Raw genomic sequence first — 16,385 nt, 5'->3', positions numbered from 1 at the left:
TGGTTACTTTTCATTAATACAAATAATTGAACTACTTTTGTTTAAATAAAACAAAGATACACAATTATACTTGTAAGATCTAGATGTTAGAAACATTAAAGTATATCTTACCTAAGAAAGAAGGTAAAGGGGAAAAGGTCACACTGGCTGACTGCTAGAACATGTAAATAGAGTCAAGGCGGTGCATAAAAATGTTTTACACCTATATTTATATTCCAAGTGTGTTTATTTTTGTGGCAGATATCTGATGTAGCTCAATGGTTTAAGACATGATCTATAAACAATGAGATGAGTTTGTTTACCATAAAAGATCACTGATAATGACAGGAAGGGGGTCCACATGAAATTATTTTCTCTTTATCTCTATATTTCCTTATCTATCTATTTCTCTATCTTTCTATATTTATATCTTTCTATCTTTCTATTTTTCTATTTTTCTATCTTTCTATATTTCTATATTTCTATCTTTCTATCTATCTTTCTATCTTTCTATATTTATATATTTCCATCATTCTATCTTTCTATATTTCTATCTTTCTATTTTTCTATCTCTCTATCTCAATTCTCTAGATTCTCTTTTCTGTCAGATCATCTTATGCTGGTTTTAAATATCTTAAACTTTCCTTGCTATATATAGTTATATCTGTATGTTATATATATCATCAAAATTTCATAAAGTCAAAAGGTTTGCAGCCTAACGCTTGAGATGACCTATATGCTGAGGTATACTGACAATTGCCGAATTAATGTACCAAATAAATTTAAATAAAGATAATATTACTAAATACTATAAAAACCCAAACATTTTAATGTTCTTTTCGCTTGTACACTTGATTGTTTCAATTATATTTGTTGTTAGCAGATGTGGTAGTAAAGACCAGAAAGATAGAAAAATGGAGATGTTGAAATTCTCACAATAATTATTAAAGGAGTAAACTTAAGCCTCACTTTATTATAAAAGTTTAAGTGAGCTGTTAAAGAAGGATTATCATAATTCAATGAAATAAAATTTGGATGTTTTTAAGTAAACACTGGGTCTCATCTAACACGAGCTGTGCGCTTGAGGAAAGGATTTTAAGACATACATGTATGTTAGAACTACTTTAGCTCTAGGATCTATTTGAAACTGTCTTCCAATTAGCAGCAATATACTTACGGTAGGTCTTTCTCTTTCCAGAACATACTTTGGTCTTTAATTAATTTTCTGTCTATAACTAAAGAATTTATCAAATAATATAAATGAGAATGATTAAACAAAGACTTCAGAAAAATAAAATCAAACAAAAATAACTTGAATATAAATGTGAATGGTTGTAAAACTAGCGAAGACTAATTATATATATGATATATGTATACATGTACATGTATACATATATCATATATGTATACATGTATATGATAGTGGTTTAATCAACAAGCAAATTCAACAGTGCATATTTACCTGCTATCAATGAGGTATCTATTTCCACACCACTTACTTTAGGCTAATATCAGTTGACAATGATTCTGGTAGCAAGTGAAACGCTTTAATGAAATGTGGAGCTTATTGATACCATAGTTGCTGTGAGGTAAGTCGATTTGCCTTTGAAGAGTGTAAAGACCTAAGAAAACTAATATATTATTACCGCTTTGTTTTCTAAGGTGCAGGCAGGTTAGAGACCGGTCACAAAGCAGTAGAATGAATAACACTAAAATGCTATTGTAAGTTGTTGACCTTTTTCTTAATGTCAGCAGTTCACTGACAGCCTCTTTTCTCTGTATTTCATAAGTTCTCCTGCTGTTCGCAGAGTGAGGGATAAGCCTTCTCTTGAGTGAATTTTTAGCACAGCGTTCAACTGTCTGTTTATTTGCAGCACAGAACTAACACAGAATATTGATGTATCTAATGACACTGATTAACAGACAGCAATGGTTATGACTGGGTGCAATGCAGGAGTGAAACATGACATCAGTCTTAGTGTGTCATCCAACCTGCTTATGGTGTAGTAGACATAATGTAGCAGCATAGATTTGAGTTAGCCGAAAAAAGCTCACTTTAATGTTTTGGAAATTTTTAAAGAGATAGTGTACTGAAGATATATTATATCATTATTGTATTTTAGTGGAGTAGTTTTATCTTGTTATATCTCAGTTATCAGTAGTGTTGGAACACAAAAACATACTTTGGTTTTGTATCTATGGTTCTTTGGACACTCAGGCAATAATTCAAAGCATATTATGTTTTGTTTGTGTAGCTGTGTGTTTCAGTATGCACACATATATTCTGATAGTTTTGTGTCATCATTACAAGAGTTACATTCATATATTACTGCCCGAGCTGTAAGCTTGAGCATAGCTAGTAGAGCTGTATTTCCAATTTACCTGCAGCGGCTCATCTCTAATGTGTTGTATCACTGTCACCTCAATCTAATATATATAGCAGGAGACTTATAAAAGTCAATGAGACTCTTATAACTTATTAACTTACAAGTTAGTTTTGCCTTTGCCCTTGTTTGTTCAATTTCAACAAAATGAGCAGCTAAGAGTTTGTGTACTTTAGAGTATCAAATGACCTTATAAAATTGGTAAGATCTTATTTCTAGTTGTTGAAGCAGTTTTTGAAATGTGAATGCTCCATATTCAGTTTATAGAGCTTCTTTTCAGTCTGCTGTATTTCAATAAAATGGCTTATTACATCATGAATGTAAATTATTACAATGTAAGAACAAAATTGTACAAACCTTTGTAAACACTATATTAGTTTGAATAACTTATTTTTCAAAGAATATAGACTGTTACTGTATGCTTTTAAGTCATGCCAGTAAAATTGTAGTTTTTTAGTAGATATTAACACAAATATTAAAATATTTCTTTATAATTTGAGATAGAGCACTATCTGAAGCGATTCAGATATATGAATGTCATATATAGATACAGTACATATGTATATATATATACACTTCTTAAAGTCGACTCTGTACATTTATAAAAAGAAAACAATCAATAATAATATCGGTCAGACATCATGACACATATGTAGGTTGTATGTTCAGTTAGATGTGAGAGACCACATGAGAATGTCATCATCTACATGTGTAGATGCTGCCCTTTGGTGCAGAGAGTTATAAGTGTTGGCATTTCTTCGTAGTGAAGCAAATGGCACCAGTGTCCCATAAGACAGCAAACTGCATTCTTTATCGAGGCAATAGCCAATATGAAAAGACCAGTAGTTGCCGCAGAGCCGAAAGCCTACTTTTCTCTGATCTTCCAACTCTGTCTGGTAAAATCCAGACTTCTCGGTTCTACAAATCAGTTATTGAAAATAGTAAACATTACTAAACTAGTTAAGTTATAAAAATATATATTGTTTTATCAAAGTTACTGTAGTGTGTACTTCCAAAAACCCCTCCAACAAATCAAAAAGAAGGTATATTATTAGTTCCTCACTATTCTCATAATAGATTGTCTAATAAATTTAGAACAAAACCAAAGTCACTTTCAAGTGTTTACATTGAAAGAAGACAAAAATAATTTAGTAGTTATAAAATTACTAAATATTTTACTACATGTTTCCGTTTTATTTGACATACAATCTAGTAGTCACAGTAGTCCCCTTTAACTAACTAAACTATTTACCTGCCCAAGTATGACGATAACAGATTCTGTAAAGGAAGTTGTAACAGTTGTAAAGGAAGTTAATACATGAAGTAAGCTTTCTACTCAGCATTGGCTACCAACTGATTGGCTGGTATGTCGTGGGAGAATTGAGTATACACTCACCGTTCTGATGACATCTTGCTAACAAAGAGAATCTTCGTTGGTTTAACCTAAAACATGAAACCAAATTATAGTTTAACATTGACTGCATCTATTGGATAATACTGATAGAAAGCATACTTCTTACATGCGAGGTTACAATAGAATCAAGTAACTAGTGACTTAAGAAAGTACCTGTTAAGTTCTGTGAGTTTTGCACATGTGCTTCTGTAGAATAGAGCTACATTACTACTTTCACAGCCTTTTTAAAGATTACACTCTTGCGTCATTTCATTAGCAATGGTTAGGAAAAGGGAAACTCCAAAGCTGAACTCAGTCAAACCTTAATTAATTCTTTTGTTTGTGCTCAAACATATTCAACTGAAAGCAGCAAGCTAATGCGGTTAGGTCCCTACCCAGCTTAAACTATTTCTACAAAATTGATGTAATCGGTAACCGCATCTACTACAACTTTATCACAAATCTATTTACATATAAATCTTGGTGTTTTTCATTCGTCTGTCTAGCTTTAGAGATTAAAATCTAGCAATAAAAAATATTTGTCACAGAAGATTTGGTCTCAGAACCTCACATTCCCAAAATAACAAGCTAACCCATTAGGCTACATGAAATGAAATAGATTATCTGCGTTACAATACACATAGTAGCTAAAGCTTGCTCTCACGGCTCTTATTAGTAAGTTTAGCTATACGGATACTTACTCAATTTAGCCAATGGCAACTACATTTCCACAGCTTATAAGCTGTTTTTATACCCACGCAATGCCGGGCATCCGGCTAGTATATATATGAATTTTAGTGTTTATCGTTCATCAGTCCAGCTATAGAGATAATGTTTTAGAAATAAAAATACGCTTTACAGAAGATTTGAAATCAGAACCTTTAGCTATATAGAACCAACAAACTAATCTACTAGTGTAGACACAAACTAACAAAATTGTTAAGTTTACAGTAGCTTATTTCGTTTGCTATACACTGAGTATCCTAGCAGGGGTCCCGAAGTTACTATGTTATACATAAGTGCTCTACAATCAAACACTATCTAATTTCACCACTCATACCCATCACTTAACAATTATACTTTAGCCATACATCCATAGCTCCTTCTCTCACATATTCTTATATTAGCATCTTCGTATTTCATGTATTGGATTTACTTATAAAAGTTTTTAATTTCTTGCATCTCATTTGGAAAGTTTTCAAAGCTGATTCACAAACCCTGCTAACTACTACATTAGTAGTATTAATTTAATACATTCAGTATTTGCGCATACATATCTAATGCATTAAAGGTACACATCCAGGGTTTGCAGACACACACTTCGTGTATAAACTTATACTATTGCATTAGGCCAGGTGACATGCAGAATTTGTTTCCTTTTCAACCCAAATAGTTTCATCACAGCAATCCGTGAACAGTGTTCATTAAGGGCAGTTATCTTTAGTGCATGCAAAGGTGAATCAATGAGCTTCCAATCTAAAGTACAAGAGTTTAAGACCAGTAGCAATTTATCTTTTGTAAAGCACCTTAATTATTGTCTACAACTAATTTTGTTTGTTACTTACCATTGCCCTTATTATAGTACATAATATTCTACCATCTTGGAGAGTGGCTGATCCACCTATTCGGCAGCATGTTGGTTTATCATTATGAATATCACGGAGTTTTAGACTTGTGTAAAGCAGTCTTTTTTGAAGCAGTTCACCTATATCATTACTTTAGAGTGATGGTTGCCAATAAGATTGTAAGAGCAGAGGTTCATAATATAGCGGAAATACATATATAAATGTATTTTTAGTGCTTATGTGTATCCACTAAACATATAAATTTATACATATAATGGGTAGCTTTATACGTTTAATACATGCATGTATATATACCTCTACGGTATAACGTATAAACTGATTGCATAGATGTATACATATAGTGTATGAACTTTCAGTTAACTGTATTAGTTGGTTGTAGTACGAATAATGCGTTCTGCCACCATTATAGAGTATTCTTGTACTTCTTTGAACCTATCAGAATGTATCTCTACGTTTATTTATTTTATTTATTATTTAATTTATGTTTATACTGTCTTGCAAACCCTAGGTAAGACTCCATGTCTGAGTAGCTCTATGTATAAGTCTATATATATAACTCTATGTATAGCTTTAGTTTGACTATTATTATAAACATTTTATTAGCTTGTTACAACTTTTAAGGGTGTACCAAATTAGCGGTGCCGTTTGATCCATCAGAACTAAAACAAGTACCAGATGCTAGTCTGAGTTCACTCAATGTCTCTGAGTACACAAACAACATACAATAGGTGCACGGAATGACTTGTACAAAGGCCATTCAAAGTGTTAACTAATTTCAACCAGTTTGAGATTTTGTTAGCAGTATAAAATATTGCTGTATATTCCAGTTGATGAAATCCATCGGGTTTTTCCTTTAATGACTCTTTCAAATTCACAGGATTTTACAGCCGTGAATGTCTTTGTTATGGTCAGGTCAAGGGTACACCATGTGCGTGTTTTTATGATGTAAACGGAAATATTGTGTAAATCCACAAGCTTATATCATCGTCAAGATGGTGACAGCCAAACTCCCCAAATCAAAGCGGGTTGTGTTACTCACTAATATTTGGAGTAGATGTAGGGAGTTCCCAACCCTCACCCATACACATTCCATAGTGCGAGCTACTGAGTAACAAGGCACTCCATCTTTTCTAAGAGAGTTTGTTACTATAATGTCAGCTAGCTTCTTCCTTAGCACTATATTGTGCTCATTTAAATATGTTTAATATTTATAAAAACCATGTTTTAAAGCTCCCTACACACTAGTACTATGAGTGTTGTTATAGTCACCTATGGCAACATTCATTGTACCGTGGAACACGCAGATCACATCCACATCAATCTACAGGATGCAAGTATTATGCATCATGTAAATACAAAATACTATAAAAAGGTGTTAGCACTGAAAACTAACTCATTATAGTTATAATTGCCGAAGATCTTTTGCGTAGATTAATAATATAGTTAGGGTTTGTCAGTTAGCTTTTATCTTTTTCTCTTTTTTGACTGTAAGATCTAACTGAGTTGGGATATTTCAATATACAATATTTGATAGATAGCTTACTATAGCATAGATGTTTACTGTTTATGACTTACTGCAAGCCCTCCTACGAGCTAAAGTTACTTTTGTGTGCTGCTGTTTACATCCACCACTTCTCTTTATATATGAAGCAAATGAGCCCAGGCTCTACCCTGGATATAAGCAAAGGCAGTGCATATTATTGAGCTTGATTACTAGTAATTATCATTGGACTATTCACTAATTAAAAATCTTCCCACACACCTCCTTCAGCATATGGATATCAATAATGAGAGCATCTGGATGACTGATGCCATGAGTTCATAGAGGTTGAATCTAGTTCTATAGCGTAACTGATTGGAGGAGTAATTGTCTAGAACAGAAAGGCTACCTTTGTAGGTAAAAGATATAATTGTGATGAGTATGGGTAGATAACTCTTCAACTTCAGCGAATCATTTGTAACCTGTAAATTTCACACTTTTGGCATTACCATAAGGAAATTAGTCAATGATATGAATAGCTAATATTCAATATATCCATTTTGTACAAATTGACACAAATATTTTTTTTTAAATTTAAAGTATTTGCATGCTTATAAGAATCATACCACGACAGTCCCAAATTTATCTCTTTGCACATTTCTACGCTGATATAGGTTGTTCGGGTGTAATGTATAGTGTCTGTATATGTTGTTTGTAATGTATAGTGTTCAATGTCTTTAGTAGCTAGAGATATTGGACACCATAAACTATGGATATATCTATCTCTTATTTATGACCGCCTGGCAGAATCTCTGCTATTTGTTTGTCAACAGTTGGTTTCGTAAGTGGCTAATAACTGGCTGCAGTGAAGAGCTTCAAAAATAATTCATTCAGTCAGTTGTCTCTCTGTATCCAACTAAATTCGTAATAGCTTGGGGCATCATGTCTACTCTTGTGTCAACAGTCAACATAGCGCGTAATTGACTATGCACCGTTTTGTATTTTTGTTCGCAAGCTCTTCTCCATTCAGTCAGATGTCTCTTTGTATCCAATTAAATGCGTAATAGCTTGGGACATCATGTCTACGCTTGTGTCAACAGTCAACATAGCACGTAGTTGACTATGCACTGTTTGGTACTCTTGTTTACAAGCTCTTCTCAGACTCTTATTTCAGCGGTCGATTGCATTTAGCATAAGCATTGGTTGGCCCCTGGGAATAGTCTCTTGGCAACTAGCCAGAGATACCCTATTAGTTCCTCTTGAAAATTCTCACAGCTATCTTATGTACATAGTTTGACTATAGTTTTGGCATTTGTGATGTAAATAATCTTATCTAAAGCGCTTGAACCATCCCTAATGTTGCATAACATAGTACATGTTTGAAAGGCTGCCAAAAATATTCGATACTTTTATAGTCTGGTCTGCATACTGCCAGTAGTAAATACAAGTCGCTTACGAATACAAAACTTTTTAAGTACTGGGTAAAAGTCAAGGTCAAGGTTTCAAGATATTAATATGCGGTGACAGTGTTATGCACTAGAGTTTTATAAGCCCATGATTTGGCAGCAGGTTAACTGGTGCTGGTGCCTGGTGACTACAAAGACAAGCTGATGTCGTTCTCATCGCGTTTCATAGAAAAGTTCAACCGCCACGCTTTTTGTATCTCAAGCTATTTTTAGCGATTTGTCGCAAATCTTGATTTGAAGCAACTTTATAGAATAGTTACAATGGTAGGCCTTTTTGTAATCTTTTAAACTGAAAAAAAGGTGTTGCTAACAGATTTAGCCAATGAAATGTGAGCTATAAAAACTGATTTAAACAAGCATATATCAAACAAATTAGCCTACCCTTTGAGCCACTTTGCACTCATTTGGATGCCAATTACGGAGCAAAAGCTAGAAATCCCTACAAAAGTGGCATTCATTCATCAAATATTCAGAATATAGAACTTTATTCTAGAGCTAGTGCTAGATAAGTTCTTTTATGACTTTGTATCAAAAGCATTGACCAGTAAGAAGACATCGCTAACTAAAGCTACAAATTTAACACAAGATCTGAAAAATGCTGCCGTACCTTATAGATAGCAGTTCATCGTTTGTGACAGACATCCTTGTTAGAAGCAGCAATACTTGACTCATTAATGCTGCAGGTTAGGTTACGCTTGTATAACATAGTTTTAGAGACAGCCACAAGACAAGGATTGACGACATCTAATTTTCCTCAATGCAAAAATATTGCCAAGGATAGTAGGAGTACCAGGAGGCGTTACAACCTACAAAAATAGCTGACTAATCATGATGGTACATGATACATGCTGCAATCTCCACTGCGCTAACAATTTTTGCTGACTAGTTATCTAGGGAATCTTTTATCACACTTCCCTTTGCCGCTGGTGCAATAGATTTGAGCCTAACAAAATACTTTTTACCCTTTTCCAAAATTAAGCACGAACCCTTGGCAAAAGCTGAAGGGTACCAGCATAGGTAGTATCAGTACTAGTACAGAGTAAAAGTGACACCTCGTGGTAACTTTTTTTCATTGGTATAAAAAGGATTGAAATACTTTGATGATTATGATACTGTTATTCATGAATTACCTCTATTCATTGTCTGAAAATGTTGTCTCAATTTTAGGGATTTCAAGGTCTAGATGGTGGTGGGAGCAATTGCTATAGCATCTCTATCGCTCTTTATTGCTCTGCATTTCTCTCTTTCTCTCTCATTCTCTTAATATATCTATCGTTTGCTTTTTCTCTTGCTCTTGCTCTTTCTCACGATCTGTGGTTCTGGCTCTCTCACTATCTCTCTTGTTCACTCTCGCTTTCTCTCTTTCTCTCTCTCGTTCACTCTCTCGTTCACTCTCGCTTTCTCTCACTTTCTCTTTCTTGCTCTCTCTCTCCCTCTCTCGCACTCGTTCTCTCTTGCAGTCGTTCTCTCTCGCACTAGTTCTCTCTCGCACTCGTTCTCTCTCTCGCACTCGCTCTCTCTCTCTCGCACTCGTTCTATCTCTCTCCACTTCTATCTCTACCTGTCTAGCTATCTTGTTGAGGTGACTAAGACTGTCTATAGTTTTGGTTTGTATTGATTATATATAGTTATATTGATGGGTTTTATATATTGGTTAAATATTGGTTATATATATGGTTATATTGATTAAATATGATTATATTATTAACTATTTGATTAGATATTAACTGGTATAGCATATATAGCATAGTTTACCCCCACACCTTTCAACTTAGTACTTGACCTACTTACTTTTCTGTGAGGACACATGAGTGGATTGATAAGAGTTGTTATGTAACTATCTCTCTCCAACTCTGGCTAGAGACTATATAGCCAACAGAGAGTAATCCAGGGCGCTTATGTCAGATCTTTTGTTTAGCTTTCCGTTGATTAAATATCTTGTTTTTGTACATTTGTTTACTTCTAATTATCTGCATAGAGTTTGTTTGACATACACTTTGTTTTCATAGCAAGAATTATACGATTTCGAACTACGTGCCAGTGGAGTTGCATGTATTTCGTATTAACTGTTTTAAATCTACATTCTGTGTTGCAGATTAATGCGAGCGCTTTGATAAAAAAGATACAGAATTCTATGTCAGAGGTCATAGCGATGTTTTTCTGTCTTCCTTAACAAACACGCTTTCAAAATAGGAATGACTAAAGTGTGGTAAGATGTTTAGACTGGGCTAGCTTGCATGGCATTTTCTTGCGCATCATTCATGCGTGTCGTTTCCAACTTTCTCAAGCCTGAAGTATTTGATAAATATTGCTAGTATCAGAAATCTCATGACTTGCGAGGTTTTTGCCATTTTCATTTTGCAAAATACTCAAACTTGCAGATTCCCCGCGGCATAAAAACACGGGGATAATAAACTTTTTATAGAGTAAACCAGTGAAGGAAGCCATCAAATTACTGAGACATTCTTATGAGACTTATTGTTTCTTTACTTTGAAAATCAGCACATTACTTAAATTTTTGTGTCGCTAGAATGATCAGGAACCTTTTTTGCTCGACAATCCCAAGAAGTCATTTATGTTTATGCTAACAAAAAATTTTACTTTTTTCCGTAGTTGAATATTCAGTAAAATCTATTATTTGACAATGGTGCATAAAAGTAGTCATCAATTTTGAACTACCAAGTCTATGAAAAAAATGTTGATACCAAATTAATCAGAATAAAATTTTACATTGGCTGATGCTATAAAAAAGTCTGCAAATGTTTTGCTGAGTAAACTTAACTCTCCCACACCTGTGGGTAACTACTTGAACAGGCTCCGAGTCAGAAGTGTTATTACTACTACTACTACAGGTTTAAGCATTATCATTATGGTCATTATTATTATTGCTATTAGAAATAAAATAAATAGTCGCTAGTAGTTTTACTAAATAAAGAATTATCAGAAGTCCATAGATCTATGAGTTAGAAAGCTTCTGTAGCTGAAACACATCTGATACAGCTAGTCATTTTCTGGAACAAAATGCGATGGATGCGATGACCTAATGTTCTTGCAAACTGAACTCCACTCATCAGAGGCAGTGAATATGTTTTCTATCGGTTCATATTAAGCAGCAGATTTTTCCCATTCATTTAAGTACAGACAAGACAGACTAGTTAATTAACTACTGACTAATTAGAAACACTTTGTATGAAGCCTACTAAAGCCTACACTTTGTACGAAGCCTGCTCGCAACAGCTCTTGGCCATTTGCAAACGCTGTGGGAAGCAGTACTAAACGGCTCATATTGCGTAAAGAGTTACAAAGTATAAAGGCAGTGCTAGTTTGGAATCAAGGCTACACCATTTGTAAATTATAAAAGCTTGTACAGAAGAACTCACTGCAGTCATTCAGGCTAGAGATAAGCAGACCAAAGCCAACTCAGTTCATACATGTTAGATAACAGGCATGAAGGGTCTTAAGGCTAAAACACACTGCATTGCTATCTGTCGGCATTGTCTTTTTGGCATGCGCAGTTGACTATGTGCCGATAAACCAATAGCATTGCTGAAGCAATGCAGATAATTCAAAAAAATTCTGTCACTTTTTTACGATAGTTTGTCGAGCATCAACGACAGCCTGTGCAATTTGCATCAGTTCAGCAACGGCGATTTTCTGTTGCAGATCACTTGATCCATATATTTCCATTCATGATAGTTTTTGCAGAGTAGTGCAGATGCTACCCTACATACAAACTTTAGTGTTATGAAAAACGGTAGATACGAATGGTGTTGTACGTATGTCAAAAATTATTTGTAAAGAAAAACGGTAGATATGACGCTTGTACAGAGATGCCGTAGGTTAGATTTTTTATTGCATTCATTTAATGTATCTGTATTCATTAATCATTATGGTTAGTAAAAGGTGAAAGGCTATCACTGATAGCGGAAGTGTAAAAAGAGGCAAGCCATTTAATTTGAAACGGAAGTCGCAATAATAAAGAAGCTCGAGAAGCGAGAAAGAAAAGAAAGAAAGAAAGAAGCGAGTGTGGCACGTGCATATAAAATAGATCATTTGACCGTCTTCACTATTTACAGACAGAAGCACCGTATCATGGAGCATGTAAAGGGAGCAATGCCGATGCAATTTCACGATCATTAGTGAAAAAAGAGGAAAAGTCTTGAAAGGGTGGGAAAACTTCTCTGAAGAAGTGTTATATAAATACAGTACACCCTGATATAGGTTACTTATACAAGTCTTAAACATACTTGTAATTATATAATCCTTAAACATATGTTCCGTAAACAATAACAAACTAAGACAACTTCCGAACAAATAGGCCTAGGCTTAACAAACAGTCGTTTGGAACGTATCCCATTCGTAAGTTGGAGAGCGTCTATATTTCAGTATTTCAGTATTTCAGTATTTATTATTAGTATAATAAGCTCGCAAATGCAATTAGTTAGTTTAAGACTACCATGTTGCTGTAGAGCTGCCTCGCTCAGGTAAACGAGAGGTAGTCTTCACGCAAGCTCAGTATTTTAAAGTTAGTATATGTAGCACTGCCTGAATACAACAAATTCTCATTACATTTAGGTGTTAAGTTTTTTGGATAACGATAAGATCAAGTGTGACTAACTGACGCCTTTTTCTATCAGTCAAGGAATTAAGAGTATCAGCAAGATTTGAATTTTCCGACTCGCTATGATAAGGAACTGTGAATGATTTAGGCAGCCAAAGTGTTTTTATAATGTAATATATTCTTAGAGAGCCACTGCCCACCGAGAGTACAATGTCTAAGTTTACACAGTTTCGAGGTAACGAACTCGTCCTATAAAATACCCAGTCGTACCGTTAGTTTCATTTTGCACTCAAATTTCCTGGTGCTGAAGCAGAGGAATACTGCCTGGTTGTTTGAGTTTTATGATGAGTTAGACAATTTGAACGCATTTGTATATAGTTGTAACACTTCAAAGCAACGATTTATTGTTAAACCTAATTTCCATATAACAGCACAAGGTGCTCAACAAGGCGCATGACGTTGTACGTCGGCCGGCTGTGATGTAGAAACCTCATTGCACGACGAACGCACGACGAACGCACGACGAACGCACGACGAACGCACGACGAACGCACGCACGACGAACGTGCGATGATCGCAAGGATCTAACCAAATAGATCCTTGTGACGGGTGCGTGCAATGATGTTATCCTACAATACATTGCTCGAGCTTTTCATACTGTCCCAAAATGCAAACGGAAAGCTGTTTTAGTCATTACGAGAAATCAGCATGGCGGAGCATGTGGCGATAGAAAAGAAATCGCGAAGAGTTTGGTTTCCCTTACGAAAGAGTAAGCGGAAACTACCCACCCTGTCCGATGCAAACATGGCGCCTACGCGCGCTATGGAAACACTGCATCGCAGCCGACACAATGCATTGCGCACGGTCACTGCGCCGCGCACGACCATTGCGCTGCTATGTGGAAACCATGCTTTATTGATATAAACAGCTTGTTGTTCTAATCCTTGTGTATGCTGTTGATTTAAAAACATTCCTCATAGCGATGAGTGAAGTTTCCACCGTTTCCAGGTGGTGAAAAGCACCACCTGGCCTGCTATTGATTCACTGCAAGTGTATTTTGAAACAGTTTTCATCAATGCGTTGTTCATTTATGAATGCTGTTCATGAACATTATCAAAGCAAGAATAATTAGTGGTTCGAAAAGGATATAGAAAAACATTTACTGATAGCCAATTCGTTAGGAACTCCATTAGATAGACTGCTGGGTGTTATCAAACATTGTATTGAAATACATATGTTTGGATTGATGCTGAATAATAGTTAAGGCATTTTATGTACTTCCTGGCTTTTTATCGGTTGGTCAGTAAGTTTATCCAATGGCTTTGCTTTTAACAAATGTTTGAGCTTTCCTTTTTTCTTCCTGACCTTATTTTTCTTTGTGAATGTTCCAAGCTCGGATGATGAACTGATGTAGATAGTTCCTAATAGTGGAAAGATTTAGTTTATAAGACATTGTAACAATCTCAACGTGTATGCCAAAAGAATCAATACAAATATACCTAACATGCTGTATGGAGGGAACCCAGATACATATATACAATGAATGAGTATATAAGGCGGCAGAAAATACAAATACTGTTTACCAAAAAATGTACTTAAAGATAAACTCACAAAATGTTAATAGATTTTATTGGACAAGTCAATATGGTTTACATAAAGACAATAGAAGTACATACATGGTCTGCTAAGTTGTGCTTAATATCACAAACACTGCTGTTATGAACCTCCTTTGAACTCAATGTCACACAACTGAAGGATCTTCACTTAGCTGGCAAAGAGCCAAGCTGTTACGCGCCAACCAGTTCATAGAGAACGTGACAGATGGCCTTACTCCAGTATTTTAGCTTTACTGTTTCTCACTGCATGCATTTCCATATTTAGCTGTGTCAGTTGAATCCGTGTTTAGATCAATCAAGCAGAACCTGCAAGTTACTATGTGCATACAAGCCCTATACTTGTGCCAAATCTGGCATGAGTAATGCCACACAGTGCCAGAAGAACTTGCTGTTGCATCTCACTTTCCTCCTCTATTGAAAACTTGCGTTATGACACCCAAAAATAATTTGTGTTTTTTGTGCTGCGTAACAGCAAATTTCATTATTTCAAAAATTGAGACATCTTTTTGTTAAGGGAGTTTTGCTTGGTTTTTGTCATAATAGCAAACCAGTTTGAAATCTGTGTTAGTACTTAGGCAATGAGTATGATAGCATTAAGGTATTATATTTAGATAAATACACTCAATGCATTATATATCTTGCCATTCTTAGCTCTATTTTTCAATACAACAGCAAACCATAAAGTCAGCAATTTGCTGTACATAATTATGTACCTGGAACTTGATGTTTACTAGCCAAATTTCCCTGTGCTTAACGGCAGCAATAAAAGTGTTCACTTCAGGGCTGGTATACACTACATTACAGTATGTCGGCATCATCTACTAGGCGATTATTCGTTGATTATGTGCACCATAAACTGATGGCATGGTCGAAGCAAAACAGACACATCGGAAAATATTGTAGCTTTCAAACTTTATGGAGCGTCCAATGCACATGCTGTGCACAATGCAAAGGCTGCAAGGCGCAAAGCAACTGCACATGCTGTGCAATGCAACTGCACATGCTGCGCAATGCAACTGTACATGCTGTGCAAAGCAACTGCAAATGCTGTGCAAAGCAACTGCACATGCTGTGCAATGCGCACCATTTTGGTGATGGTGAATAGCTGCCACAGTTGCAATGAGATTAGTTTTTTACCGTTTCCACAACCACATGGTATACCAGGAGCTCTATGCCCGAGAGTATTTGCTGATATACACACAGATGGGTTTGTGATAGTGTGAACAATATTACCACTGACGACCACCCAAGTCTTGTGTGATTAACACTGACACAGCGGTATAGTGTGAACCAGCCTTAAAACGCTGTGCCTAAAGGCTGTTTGTTTAATTCTACCAGCCCATACATGCGGGGGAGGGGGGCTGCTAGTTGTTGTAAATAGATATACGGACTTCCCATGACACATGGTGCATTGATAAATTAGAAGGTCAATTAATATATTGCTATTGACTTACATCCAGAAAAAAAGCTACAGAAATTGGATCAAAGAAATTTCAATGATCACTTTTGTCAAGAAAGTAATACTCATAAAAGAAAGTTGGCCATGAAAAATATCCACCGTTTATTCTACAGAATAGTCACCTCATTGCAAAACACTGTCAGACATTTTACTGACACCGAAGGCAGCATCAATTGTTCTTGGCATCAACCTTGACATCATTTTACTCTGATATTTATCAAAGTGCAGAATGGAACATCATGGATTTGATTTAAAAAAAAGATCGATGCGAAGTACCATGGACCATCTGGTAAATATCACAGCTGTACCTTTACAACAACCTACACTGCAAAGAACTGACCAAACTATGTCCATGGACAGTCACTGATTCATTTGTGTACAATTAACATTACTCATAACACTGCATCACTTTCGTAACAAAAATTTAAAGTGGAAAGTTATCAATGATCTCTTCAATGGGA

General features: G+C 35.4%; 1 long non-coding RNA gene across 1 annotated transcript; it reads right to left on the bottom strand.

The window, feature by feature from the left end:
* Positions 1–3,089: 3,089 nt before the first annotated feature.
* On the bottom strand, positions 3,090–6,981 carry LOC137407383 (uncharacterized). Its single transcript, XR_010979952.1, has 3 exons — positions 6,918–6,981; positions 3,760–3,806; positions 3,090–3,281 (listed from the first exon to the last, which is right to left on the bottom strand). It is a non-coding gene; the product is annotated as an uncharacterized lncRNA (long non-coding RNA).
* Between the last annotated feature and the right edge of the window lie 9,404 nt (positions 6,982–16,385).

This window comes from Watersipora subatra, chromosome 10, assembly GCF_963576615.1.
Source record: "Watersipora subatra chromosome 10, tzWatSuba1.1, whole genome shotgun sequence".
NCBI lineage: Eukaryota > Metazoa > Bryozoa > Gymnolaemata > Cheilostomatida > Watersiporidae > Watersipora > Watersipora subatra.
The sequence above is the reverse complement of the archived record's forward strand: the minus strand, read 5'-3'. Positions and strand labels throughout refer to the sequence as shown.